This window comes from Pseudophryne corroboree, chromosome 11 (genome assembly GCF_028390025.1).
Source record: "Pseudophryne corroboree isolate aPseCor3 chromosome 11, aPseCor3.hap2, whole genome shotgun sequence".
In the NCBI taxonomy this organism is placed as follows: domain Eukaryota; kingdom Metazoa; phylum Chordata; class Amphibia; order Anura; family Myobatrachidae; genus Pseudophryne; species Pseudophryne corroboree.
The window spans coordinates 29,523,799-29,536,775 of record NC_086454.1 but is presented as its reverse complement, the minus strand read 5'-3'; positions in this window follow the sequence as shown (position 1 = coordinate 29,536,775).

The following is a 12,977-nucleotide window of genomic DNA, read 5'->3' as shown; positions in this document are numbered from 1 at the left end:
TTAAACATAAATTTGCACCCTAGAAAATGCAGCCTAAGAAATCTTACATCAAACTGTTGTTAAATGAAACCCACTAGTTTGCATTCATAAAACACAATGGGGGTCATTCCGAGTTGATCGCTAGCTGCCGTTCGCAGCGCAGCGATCAGGCTAAAAAGCGGCACTTCTGCGCATGCGTATGGGACGCAATGTGCACGCACGACATACTTTCACAAAAGGCAATGCAGTTTCACACAAGGTCTAGCGACACTTTTCAGTCGCACTACTGGTCGCTGAGTGATTGACAGGAAAGGGGCGTTTCTGGGAGGTAACTGACCGTTTTCAGGGAGTGTGCTGAGAACGCAGGCGTGTCATATACAAACGCAGGAGTGGCTGGGAAAACTCGGGCGTGGCTGCCCAAATGCAGGGCGTGTTTGTGACGTCAAAACAGGAACTAAATGGTCTGAAGTGATCGCAAGCTAGGAGTAGGTCTGGAGCTACTCAGAAACTGCTCGAAAATATTTTGGTGCCGCTCTGCGATCCTTTCGTTCGTACTTCTGCTAAGCTAAGATACACTCCCAAAGGGCGGCGGTTTAGCGTTTGCACGGCTGCTAAAAGCAGCTAGCGAGCGAACAACTCGGAATGAGGGCCAATGTGATTAACATGTTCCTGTCTCTCTCACATCTCCATGCAAACCCAGTTTTTGGGATTACAACAGGAAAGGTTGAAACACAAACAGTCTTCCTTCCAAATCTTAGTTTGTATTTCAAAGAAAAGGTTTGGCCACCAAAAGGCCAGCTAATTGACACTTGCTTGTACATAGCAAGTCTGGAGCTAGGACAATTACCATATGACTGGCTAATTACAAGGTGCTGAAGAACAATCATCAAAGCCCTTTCCAGGCAGTTCTATAACCATGCAATTCATAATTCTCCAACTATGCACAGCGCAGCAATATAACATATTATTAAGACACGTTATTAAACATACATTTAGTTATGTATAGTGCATGGTGCCTAGAGCCAAGTGTTCCTTTTTAAAATAGCACCTAGTGCCCATTGTCCATTTATAATGGGGCATGGCAGCTGAGGGTTAACCCCCTTCAGCGCCACGGTTGCCATTATCCATGTGGCTGGGGGTCTCCGGCCACACTGGGATCTCAGGATTGCAATGCAGTATGGATCGTTGTAGGGAGCAGGGAGAGTGGGTGTTGAGGACACTGAGTACGGGTGTAAGGATCTGCAAGCGAGGGTGGGTGTAGGGGGCAGGGAAGGAGGGTGGGTGTACAGAGCCGTCTTAACAACAGTGTAGGCCCCTGGCACGGCAATGCACTGGGGCCCCTACCCACCCATCAGCGGTAGGGGTGGGGGTAGGCAACTTTGATGTCCCGCGGGGGGTAGGGGGGTTCTATCTTCGCTCAGCATGTAGGACCTGGAGAAATAATTTCTGCTAATTACTCCTTTACTGCACAAATGGGGCTGGAAAGGAGAACACTAAACTGTAGAAGGGGGCATTGGGCTGAATGAAGGGGCCCTGATACATGACTTCCAGGTTGGGAGGGGGTGTTTAATACCAGTAGCGGATCTTGCCATGGGCAAGCAGTACTTTTGCCCGGGGCGCCGCCTTCCGGAGGGCACCGGCGCCATCTGGAGGGCGCCGCACCATGGCAAGATCCGCCACTGTGCCCCCCGCAGTGCCCCCCGCTGTGCCCGCCGCTGGTCCCCCGCTTTGAAGGGAACCAGACGCTAAGCGTCTAGTTTCCCTTCATGGAGAGGACTGTGCTGTGCGGTGCGCGATGACGTCATCGCGCACCGCACGGCAAAGGTCCTCTCCATGAAGGGAAACTAGACACTAAGCGTCTAGTTTCTCTTCATGGAGAGGACCTTTGCTGTGCATTGCGCGATGACGTCATCGCGCACCGCACAGCATAGTGGCACAGACACTAGGGGTCATAATTGACCTCTAGTGTCTATGCTGTGCTATGGGAGAGACGTAATGACGTCTCTCCCATAGATCCGAGGACAGACACAACCATCCGAGGACAGGAGAAGAGCGGCGCCGGCGGAGGAGGAGGTCTGGAATCAGGAGCGGGGATTGTAAGTATAATTTTTTTTTTCCAGCTGCGCTACAGGGGGCACAAATGGGGGCGTTACTGACCATGCCCCCATATGAAGCCACGCCCCTATTTTTGCCCGGGGGCGCCACAAGGGCAAGATCCGGCCCTGTTTAATACATAGGGGAGGGGTGGATAGTGGAGTGGGCTTAATATTCATCATTTTATGGGGGTCAGGGCAGCTTGCTTTACTGTAGATATCTCCAGTTCCTGGAAATAGATTTCTTAGCTTTAATGGGATAAAAAATACTAGAGTGTCTCACCTGTCAGGAGGTTCTGGGGACTTGGGGATCAGACTTCAGTAGCCAGAGCAATCCACCAACAAAAATATAAAACTGCATATTAGGTGTGTGGAGATGTAGCAGGGACCAGCTGCTTGAAGGCCGATATCTGTGGTTCTGGGCAAAGTGCAGACAAGCTACCAGTGTCCTCTGAAAGGGGAGAGTCACAGCTTTTGGATTATACCCTCAGAAAAACTCTAAGTCAGACAGAACCCGAGATATCTGGCTGGGAAGAACAATTAACAGGCTTGGATGGGGACCACTGCTTTGAAGTCAGATATCTCCGGTTCCCCAGGGCCGATTTTAAAAAATCTGGTACCCCTGGAAAGAGGGGACCCTCAGCTATCAGCCTAGGGCCCTTTTACTCCTGGGGCCCTTGGGCAAGAGCCCATTGAGCCCATACGAAAAGACGGTCCTGTGGGTGTAGGGAGCAGTGAGGGAGGGTGAGTGTAGGGAGCAGGGAGGGAGGGTGTAGGGAGCAGTGAGGGAGGGTGGGTGTAGGGAGCAGTGAGGGAGGGTGGGTGTAGGGAGCAGTGGGGGAGGGTGGGTGTAGTGAGCAGTGAGGGAGGGTGGGTGTAGGGGGCAGGAAAGGAGGATGGGTGTAGGGAGCAGTGAGGGAGGGTGGGTGTAGGGGGCAGGAAAGGAGGGTGGGTGTAGGGAGCAGTGAGGGAGGGTGGGTGTAAGCAGGGCCGGTTCAAGGGCGCTCTGCGCCCCGGGCAGGAAAAGGGGCGTGTCCTAATACAGGGGGCGTGGTCAGTTACGCCCCCTGTACATTGCTAGTGCTGCTATGCGTCTAGTTCCCTTCGTGGAGAGGACCTTTGCTGTGCGGTGCGCGATGACGTCATCGCGCACCGCTCAGCAAAGTTACTCTCCACGAAGGGAAACTAGACGCATAGCGTCTAGTTCCCTTCACAGGAGGTGGACGGGGACGGCAGCGGGCAGCGGGCAGCAGTGGCGGATCTTGCCACGGTGCGGCGCCCCCCGGATGGCGCCAGCGCCCTCCGGAAGGCGGCGCCCCGGGCAAAAGTCCTGCTTGCCCGTGGCAAGATCCGCTACTGGGTGTAAGGAGCAGTGAGGGAGGGTGGGTGTAAGGAGCAGTGAGGGAGGGTGGGTGTAAGGAGCAGTGAGGGAGGGTGGGTGTAGGGAGCAGGGAGAGTGGGTGTGGAGGGAAGTGAGTACGGGTGTAAGGATCAGCAAGCGAGGGTGGGTGTAGAGAGCTGCGAGGGAGGGTGTGTGTAGGGGGTAGGTAAGGAGGGTGGGTGTAGGGAGCAGTGAGGGTGTGTGTGTAGGGAGCAGTGAGGGAGGGTGTAGGGAGCAGTGAGGGAGGGAGGGTGTAGGGAGCAGTGAGGGAGGGTGTGTGTAGGGAGCAGTGAGGGAGGGAGGGTGTAGGGAGCAGTGTTGGGTGGATGTAGGGAACAGTGAGGGAGGGTGTGTGTAGGGGGCAGGGAAGGAGGGTGGGTGTAGGGAGCAGTGAGGGAGGGCAGGTGTAGGGAGCAGTGAAGCAGGGTGGGTGTAAGAAGCAGTTAGGGAGGGTGAGTGTTGGGAGCAGGGAGGGTGGGTGTAGGGAGCAGGGAGGGAGGAGGTAGAGTACAGTGAGGGAAGGTGGGTATAGGGAGCAGGGAGGGTGGGTGTAGTGAGCAGGAGGGTGGGTGTAGGGAGCAGGGAGGGAGGGGGCAGGGAACAGTGAGGGAGGGTGGGTGTAGTGAGCAGGGAGGGTGGGTGTAGGGAGCAGGGAGGGAGGGGGCAGGGAACAGTGAGGGAAGGTGGGTGTAGTGAGCAGGGAGGGTGGGTGTAGGGAGCAGGGAGGGAGGGAGGGGGCAGGGAACAGTGAGGGAAGGTGGGTATAGGGAGCAGGACGGGTGGGTGTAGTGAGCAGGGAGGGTGGGTGTAGGGAGCAGGGAGGGAGAGGGCAGGGTACAGTGAGGGAAGGTGGGTATAGGGAGCAGGGAGGGTGGGTGTAGTGAGCAGGCAGGGAGGGGGCAGGGAACAGTGAGGGAGGGTGGGTATAGGGAGCAGTGAGGGAGGGTAAGTATAGGGAGCAGTGACAGTGGGTGTAAGGAGCAGTGAGGGAGGGTGGGTGTAGGGAGCTGGGAGGGTGGGTGTAGGGAGCAGGGAGGGAGAGGGCAGGGTACAGTGAGGGAAGGTGGGTATAGGGAGCAGGGTGGGTGGGTGTAGTGAGCAGGGAGGGGGCAGGGAACAGTGAGGGAGGGTGGGTATAGGGAGCAGTGAGGGAGGGTAAGTATAGGGAGCAGTGACAAACGATCTCTCCACCAATGACCCCGTATCTGTATGGAAAGGAATGCAATCCATAACCAACTATAGGAAAACATCAAAGTCCACCGCCATGCACCAAGACCTTGCAGATGAACTGAACCACTTTTATTGCAGGTTCGCAAAAGAAGTCCCCTGCAACCCAAACAATCACCTCTACGATGCCCCGAACACCAACGGCCAACCCCAGGCACTGCAAGTCACCCAAGAAGAGGTGGAGGCATTGTTTAAAAGGGCCAAAACCAGGAAAGCTCCGGGTCCTGACGGAGTGTCACCATCTGCCCTATGAGCATGTGCGGGTCAGCTCGCCCCCATATTCACCAAGATCTTCAATAAATCGCTGGAGCTACAGAAAGTCCCTTCCTGCCTCAAAAGGTCTACTATAGTCCCAGTCCCCAAGAAACCCACTATCACGAACCTGAACGACTACAGGCCGATAGCACTGACGTCTGTGGTCATGAAAACGTTCGAACGTCTGGTTTTGAATCACCTGAAAACTGTGACTGGCCCCCAACTGGACCCCCTGCAGTTCGCCTATCGCTCGAATCGGTGTGTCGAGGATGCAGTCAACCTGGGCCTGCACTACATTCTACAGCACCTAGACATTCCCGGTACCTACGCGAGGGTCCTGTTTGTCGATTTCAGCTCGGCCTTCAATACAATCGTCCCCAGCATCCTCCACCCCAAATTACTTCGCCTAGGGGTCCCAGAAGCTACCTGTTCCTGATAATAGACTTCCCGACAGATAGGACACAGGTGGTGAAAGCGGGGGAATTCACCTCTCAAGCGCGGTCCATTAGTACAGGGGCCCCTCAGGGCTGTGTCCTCTCACCCGTGCTCTTCTCCCTGTACACAAATGACTGTACCTCAGAGGCGCAATCAGTAAGGATCATCAAATTCGCCGATGACACCACCGTCATCGGCCTCATCAAGGATGGGGACGAATCGGCCTATAGACGGGAAGTAGACCGGCTGGCCCAGTGGTGCATCCACAACAACCTTGAGCTCAACCCCCTCAAAACTGTCGAGATGATAGTGGACTTCAGGAAGAAGTCATCTAGTGCACCTCCGCTAACGATTGCTGACAGTGTGGTATCGCTAGTGGACTCCTTCAAGTTTCTAGGGACCACAATCTCCAGGGACCTTAAATAGGGGTCCAACGCTGACGCCACTGTTGGGAAAGTGCAGCAGAGGTTGTTCTTCCTCAGGCAACTAAGGAAGTTCAACATCCCACAGAAGCTTCTGCTCCTCTTCTACTCCGCGATTGTGGAGTCGGTACTGTGCTCCTCGATACTCGTATGGTACAGCTCCGCCAGCGCGAGGGACAGATGCAGGCTCCAAAAGGTGGTCAGAACCGCAGAGAAGATCATCGGGGCCGACCTTCCCTCAGTCCAGGACCTGTACTTGTCCAGAGCTAAAAAGCGGGCAATGAAGATAGTAAAAGACCAGCTACACCCCGGCCACAGCATGTTTAACTTGCTTCCTTCAGGCAGGCGTTACAGGGCCGTCCCCGCCAGGTCCACCAGAAGCCTCAAAAGTTTCTTTCCCCAAGCGGTCCGCCTGCTGAACTCCTGAATATTGACTGACTAGACGTACATGTAACTCACTTGTGTTCCTACCGTATACCCTATCTGTCTGACTTTACTTCCCCCCCCCCCCCCCCACACACACACACACACACACACACACACACACCTGCTTACCTGTTACCTACTTGGCTGTTGTATAGCAAACTGAAGACAAATTCCTAGTATATGCAAGTATACCTGGCCAATAAAGCTGATTCTGATTCTGACAGTGGGTGTAAGGAGCAGTGAGGGAGGGTGGGTGTAGGGAGCAGGGAAGGAGGGTGGATGTAGGGTGTAGAGAGCAGGGAGGGAGGGGGCAGGGAACAGTGAGGGAGGGCAGGTGTAGGGAGCAGTGACAGTGGGTGTAGGGAGCAGTGAGGGAGGGCAGGTGTAGGGAGCAATGAGGGAGGGTGTAGGGAGCAGTGAGGGAGGACAGGTGTAGGGAGCAGTGAGGGAGGGTGGGTGTAGGGAGCAGTGACAGTGGGTGTAGGGAGCAGTGAGGGAGGGCAGGTGTAGGGAGCAGTGAGGGAGGGTGGGTTGTAGGGAGCAGTGAGGGAGGGCAGGTGTAGGGAGCAGTGACAGTGGGTGTAGGGAGCAGTGAGGGAGGGCAGGTGTAGGGAGCAGTGAGGGAGGGTGGGTGTAGGGAGCAGTGAGGGAGGGCAGGTGTAGGGAGCAGTGAGGGAGGGTGGGTGTAGGGAGCAGTGAGGGAGGGTGGGTGTAGGGAGCAGGGAGGGAGGGTAGGGAGCAGGGAGGGAGCATGGATGTAGGGAGCAGCGGAGGGAGGGTGGATGTAGGTGACGGATGGTTGGAGTAGGGAACAGTGAGGGAGGGTGGGTGTAAGGAGCAGTTAGGGAGGGTGGGTATAGGGAGGAGGGAGGGAGGGGGCAGGGAACAGTGAGGAAGGTGGGTATAGGGAGCAGGGAGGGTGGGTGTAGTGAGCAGGGAGGGAGAGAGGGGGCAGGGTACAGTCAGGGAAGGTGGGTATAGGGAGCAGGGAGGGAGGGTGTAGTGAGCAGGGAGGGAGGGGGCAGTGAACAGTGAGGGAAGGTGGGTATAGGGAGCAGGGAGGGAGGGGGCAGGGAACAGTGAGGGAAAGTGGGTATAGGGAGCAGGGAGGGTGGGTGTAGTGAGCAGGGAGGGTGGGTGTAGTGAGCAGGGAGGGAGGGGGCAGGGTACAGTGAGGGAAGGTGGGTATAGGGAGCAGGGAGGGTGGGTGTAGTGAGCAGGGAGGGAGGGGGGCAGGGAACAGAGAGGGAAGGTGAGTATAGGGAGCAGGGAGGGTGGGTGTAGTGAGCAGGGAGGGTGGGTGTAGGGAGCAGGGAGGGAGGGGCAGGGTACAGTGAGGGAAGGTGGGTGTAGGGAGCAGGGAGGGTGGGTGTAGTGAGCAGAGAGGGAGGGGGCAGGGAACAGTGAGGGAAGGTGAGTATAGGGAGCAGGGAGGGTGGGTGTAGTGAGCAGGGAGGGTGGGTGTAGGGAGCAGGGAGGGAGGGCAGGAGTAGAGAGCAATGATGGTGGGGAGCAGGGAAGGAGGGTGGGTGTAGGGAGCAGGGAGGGAGGGGGCAGGGAACAGTGAGGGCGGGCGGGAGTAGAGAGCAATGATGGTGGGTGTGTGGGGTGCACAGATAGGATGGATGTAGGGACTCAGGAGTGTGCTCATTTTAAATGTAGCACTGGCCAAAAGTCAATTGGAGCTAGCGGACCGGCAGTCAATCAGGAGCCGCTGCTGCGGCCACTTCCCCGATTGGCTGATAGTCCAACAGCTCCGCTGCTGGCTGGCGCTACATTTGAAATGCTGCCGGCGCTATCAGTGTGTCCATGGCTGCCCGCCTAAGCTCCATATACCCCGCTGCCACCCGGGACGCACAGCCGGGCAGCAACTGAGCCAAGTGTTATTGTGCTCAGCGCATGCGTAACATAATTCTGTGAATCCTGGGATTGGTGACTCCAATACCGGGATTAAAATCCTGCCATTTTTTGGGCCAAAATCCCGACCCCAGGATTGGCCTCCCTAACACGGACGTAAGCTATATTTCTACTGCTTCTCTACATTATACATATATATACTGGTATATTCTCCCATATGCGAAATGCCTGGGACCAGAAGTATTTTGGATATTGGCTGCTTCCATAGTTTGGAATATTTGCATCCCATAATGAGATGTTTTGGGGATGGGGTCCAAATCTAAACACAGAATGAATTTATGCTTCATATATGGGTCACACATGATATCCCAGCGGTCCGAATGCCAGCAGTCAAAATACCGACCGCGGAATCTCGGTGCTGGGAATTCTGACATCTGAAGAGTGAGGTACCTAACCCCTAACACCCCTAACCCTCCCTCCCCGCAACCTAAACCTAACCTTCCCCCTCCCGCAGCCTAACCTTCCTCCCGCAACCTAACCCTCCCTACCTGCAACCTAAACCTAACCTTTCCGCTCCCGCAGCCTAACCCTCCCTCCCTGCAACCTAACCCTCCCACCCTGCAACCTAAACCTAACCTTCCCCCTCCCGCAGCCTAACCTTCCTCCCGCAACCTAACCCTCCCTACCTGCAACCTAAACCTAACCTTTCCGCTCCCGCAGCCTAACCCTCCCTCCCTGCAACCTAACCCTCCCAACCTGCAACCTAAACCTAACCTTCCCCCTCCCGCAGACTAACCCTCCCTCCCTGCAACCTAACCCTCCTTCCCTGCAACCTAAACCTAACCTTCCTCTTCCCGCAGACTAACCGTCCCTCCCTGCAACCTAAACCTAACCTTCCCCCTTCCGCAGCCTAACCCTCCCTCCCTGCAACTTAAACCTAACCTTCCCCCTCCTGCAACGTAACCCTCCCTCCCTGCAACATAAACCTAACCTTCCCCCTCCCGCAGACTAACCCTCCCTCCCTGCAACCTAACCCTCCCTCCCTGCAACCTAAACCTAACCTTTCCCCTTCCGCAGCCTAACCCTCCCTCCCTGCAACTTAAACCTAACCTTCCCCCTCCTGCAGCCTAACCCTCCCTCCCTGCAACCTAAACCTAACCTTCCCCCTCCCGCAGACTAACCCTCCCTCCCTGCAACCTAACCCTCCCTCCCTGCAACCTAAACCTAACCTTCCCCCTTCCGCAGTCTAACCCTCCCTCCCTGCAACCTAACCCTCCCTCCCCGCAACCTAAACCTAACCCTCCCCCTCCAGCAGCCTAACCTTCCTCCCGCAACCTAACCCTCCCTACCTGCAACCTAAACATAACCTTCCCCCTCCCGCAGCCTAACCCTCCCTCCCTGCAACTTAAACCTAACCTTCCCCCTCACGCAGCCTAACCCTCCTCCTGCAACCTAACCCTCCCTCCCCGCAAACTAAACCTAATCTTCCCCCTCCCGCAGCCTAACCCTCCCTCCACGCAACCTAAACCTAACCTACCCCCTCCAGCAGCCTAACCTTCCTCCTGCAACCTAACCCTCCCTCCCTGCAACCTAAACCTAACTTTCCCCCTCGCGCAGCCTAACCTTCCTTTTTCACAAAAAACTATGCAGTTTCACACAAGGTCTAGCTGCGCTTTTCAGTCGCACTGCTGATCGCTGAGTGATTGACAGGAAAGGGGCGTTTCTGGGAGGTAACTCACCATTTTCCGGGAGTGTGCTAAAAAACGCAGGCGTGTCAGGTGAAAACGCAGGCGTGCCAGGGGTAAACGGTGGAGTGGCTGGCCGAACGCAGGGCGAGTTTGTGACGTCAAACCAGGAACTAAATAGACTGAAGTGGTCGCAAGGTAGGAGTAGGTCTGCAGCTACTCTGAAACTGCATGAAAATATTTCGGAGCTGTTCTGCTAACCTTTCGGACGCACTTCTGCTAAGCTTAGATACACTCCCAGAGGGCGGCGGCTTAGCGTTTGCAATGCTGCTAAAAGCAGCTAGCGAGCGATCAACTCGGAATGAGGGCCAAAGTCTGCACTTTTTTTCAACGCTTTCCCCAGTGAGATTTTTCAGCAATTGTGTGTGCGAGAGCTTAAGGTGGCAATGTTTTATGCTATCGGTTCTATTCATTACTACACAACACACAGTGAGCAGTGCCACCTTGTGGCAAAGAATGAATATATCAGCTTCACACACAGTAACACTGCAGGTATGGCCATGATCTGACAAATCAGTGCGGCCCTACATCTCCATGAGAGTGTCCGTGAGTGACCTCTTATTTGCCTCTGGGCTCCCTGGGGGGACAGTCTATCCGGGTTTGTTGTTTTGACAAGACCCATGGATGCTACATGGACTGATTTTGTGATAAATGTGTACAATATAAAAAAATACATTACAATATTAGATGCCACTACTGTCTTTATAAAATTAGTTCCGTTGAGCAATAAAATAACAGAGATGCACACAAGCGAACGCTAGTTTAGTAAAAAGCAGATTAGAGAAATCTTGCAATAATAATGACAGAAGCTAACAGAAGGGGTGATTCAGATCTGATCGCTGGTCCTGCAAACTCTGCTGTCCTGCGTTCGGATAGTCGCCGCTTCCAGGGGGAGTGTAAATTCGCCGTGTAAGTGTGTGATCGCATGTGTACGCCGAGCTGCAAAAATCCACTGTGTGCAGTCTCTGCGCAGCCCAGGACTTACTCCTACAGTGCGATGAGAACAGGCTGATCGGGGCCGGAGCTGACGTCACACACCCGCCCTGAAAACGCTTGGGAACGCCTGCATTTTTCTGGACACTCCCAGTAAACGGTCAATTACAACCCACAATGGTTTCCTCATATCAAGCACTTTGCGAACGCCCGTGCGATCGGATTTTTCGCACTTTCCCATCGCTTGATGCCCCTTGTTGTTGTCCGACGCACGTGCGCATTGTGGTGCATACGCAGTTACTACCTGATCGCTCGCTGTGCGAAAACACATAGCAGCCATCAGGTCTGAATCACCCCCAGAGTCCAGAAACAACAGCAGGATGATAATAGTGTGAACGGCAGAAATCCAGAAATAAACAGCGTAATGCAACGGTTCCCAAACTTTTCTGAATCCGGCGCCCTAGAGTAATACAATTTTTTCACGGCGCCCCTGAGCCAAAAGCTTCTTATTGAGAAACTTAGAAAGAAATATTATATTAAGTAAATTGTGTTTAGATGTGCACCGGACATTTTTCGGGTTTTGTGTTTTGGTTTTGGATTCGGTTCCGCGGCCGTGTTTTGGATTCGGACGCGTTTTGGCAAAACCTCACCGAAAATTTTTTGTCGGATTCGGGTGTGTTTTGGATTCGGGTGTTTTTTACAAAAAACCCTAAAAAACAGCTTAAATCATAGAATTTGGGGGTCATTTTGATCCCATAGTATTATTAACCTCAATAACCATAATTTCCACTCATTTCCAGTCTATTCTGAACACCTTACACCTCACAATATTATTTTTAGTCCTAAAATTTGCACCAAGGTCGCTGGATGGCTAAGCTAAGCAACACAAGTGGCCGACACAAACACCTGGCCCATCTAGGAGTGGCACTGCAGTGTCAGGCAGGATGGCACTTCAAAAAAATTGTCCCCAAACAGCACATGATGCAAAGAAAAAAAGAGGCGCACCAAGGTCGCTGTGTGACTAAGCTAAGTGACACAAGTGGCCGACACAAACACCTGGCCCATCTAGAAGTGGCACTGCAGTGTCAGGCAGGATGGCCCTTCCAAAAAATTGTCCCCAAACAGCACATGATGCAAAGAAAAAAAGAGGCGCACCAAGGTCGCTGTGTGACTAAGCTAAGCAACACAAGTGGCCGACACAAACACCTGGCCCATCTAGGAGTGGCACTGCAGTGTCAGGCAGGATGGCACTTCAAAAAAATTGTCCCCAAACAGCATATGATGCAAAGAAAAAAAGAGGCGCACCAAGGTCGCTGTGTGACTAAGCTAAGCAACACAAGTGGCCGACACAAACACCTGGCCCATCTAGGAGTGGCACTGCAGTGTCAGGCAGGATGGCACTTCAAAAAAATTGTCCCCAAACAGCACATGATGCAAAGAAAAATTAAAGAAAAAAGAAGTGCAAGATGGAATTGTCCTTGGGCTCTCCCACCCACCCTTATGTTGTATAAACAGGACATGCACACTTTAACGAACCCATCATTTCAGCGACAGGGTCTGCCACACGACTGTGACTGAAATGACTGGTTGGTTTGTGCCCCCACCAAAAAAAGAAGCAATCAATCTCTCCTTGCACAAACTGGCTCTACAGAGGCAAGATGTCCACCTCATCATCATCCTCCGATTCCTCACCCCTTTCACTGTGTGCATCCCCCTCCTCACAGATTATTAATTCGTCCCCACTGGAATCCACCATCTCAGGTCCCTGTGTACTTTGTGGAGGCAATTGCTGCTGGTGAATGTCTCCACGGAGGAATTGATTTTAATTCATTTTGATGAACATCATCTTCTCCACATTTTCTGGAAGTAATCTCGTACGCCGATTGCTGACAAGGTGAGCGGCTGCACTAAACACTCTTTCGGAGTACACACTGGAGGGAGGGCAACTTAGGTAGAATAAAGCCAGTTTGTGCAAGGGCCTCCAAATTGCCTCTTTTTCCTGCCAGTATACGTACGGACTGTCTGACGTGCCTACTTGGATGCAGTCACTCATATAATCCTCCACCATTCTTTCAATGGTGAGAGAATCATATGAAGTGACAGTAGACGACATGTCAGTAATCGTTGGCAGGTCCTTCAGTCAGGACCAGATGTCAGCAGACTGCCCTGCATCACCGCCAGCGGGTGGGCTCGGAATTCTTAGCCTTTTCCTCGCACCCCCAGT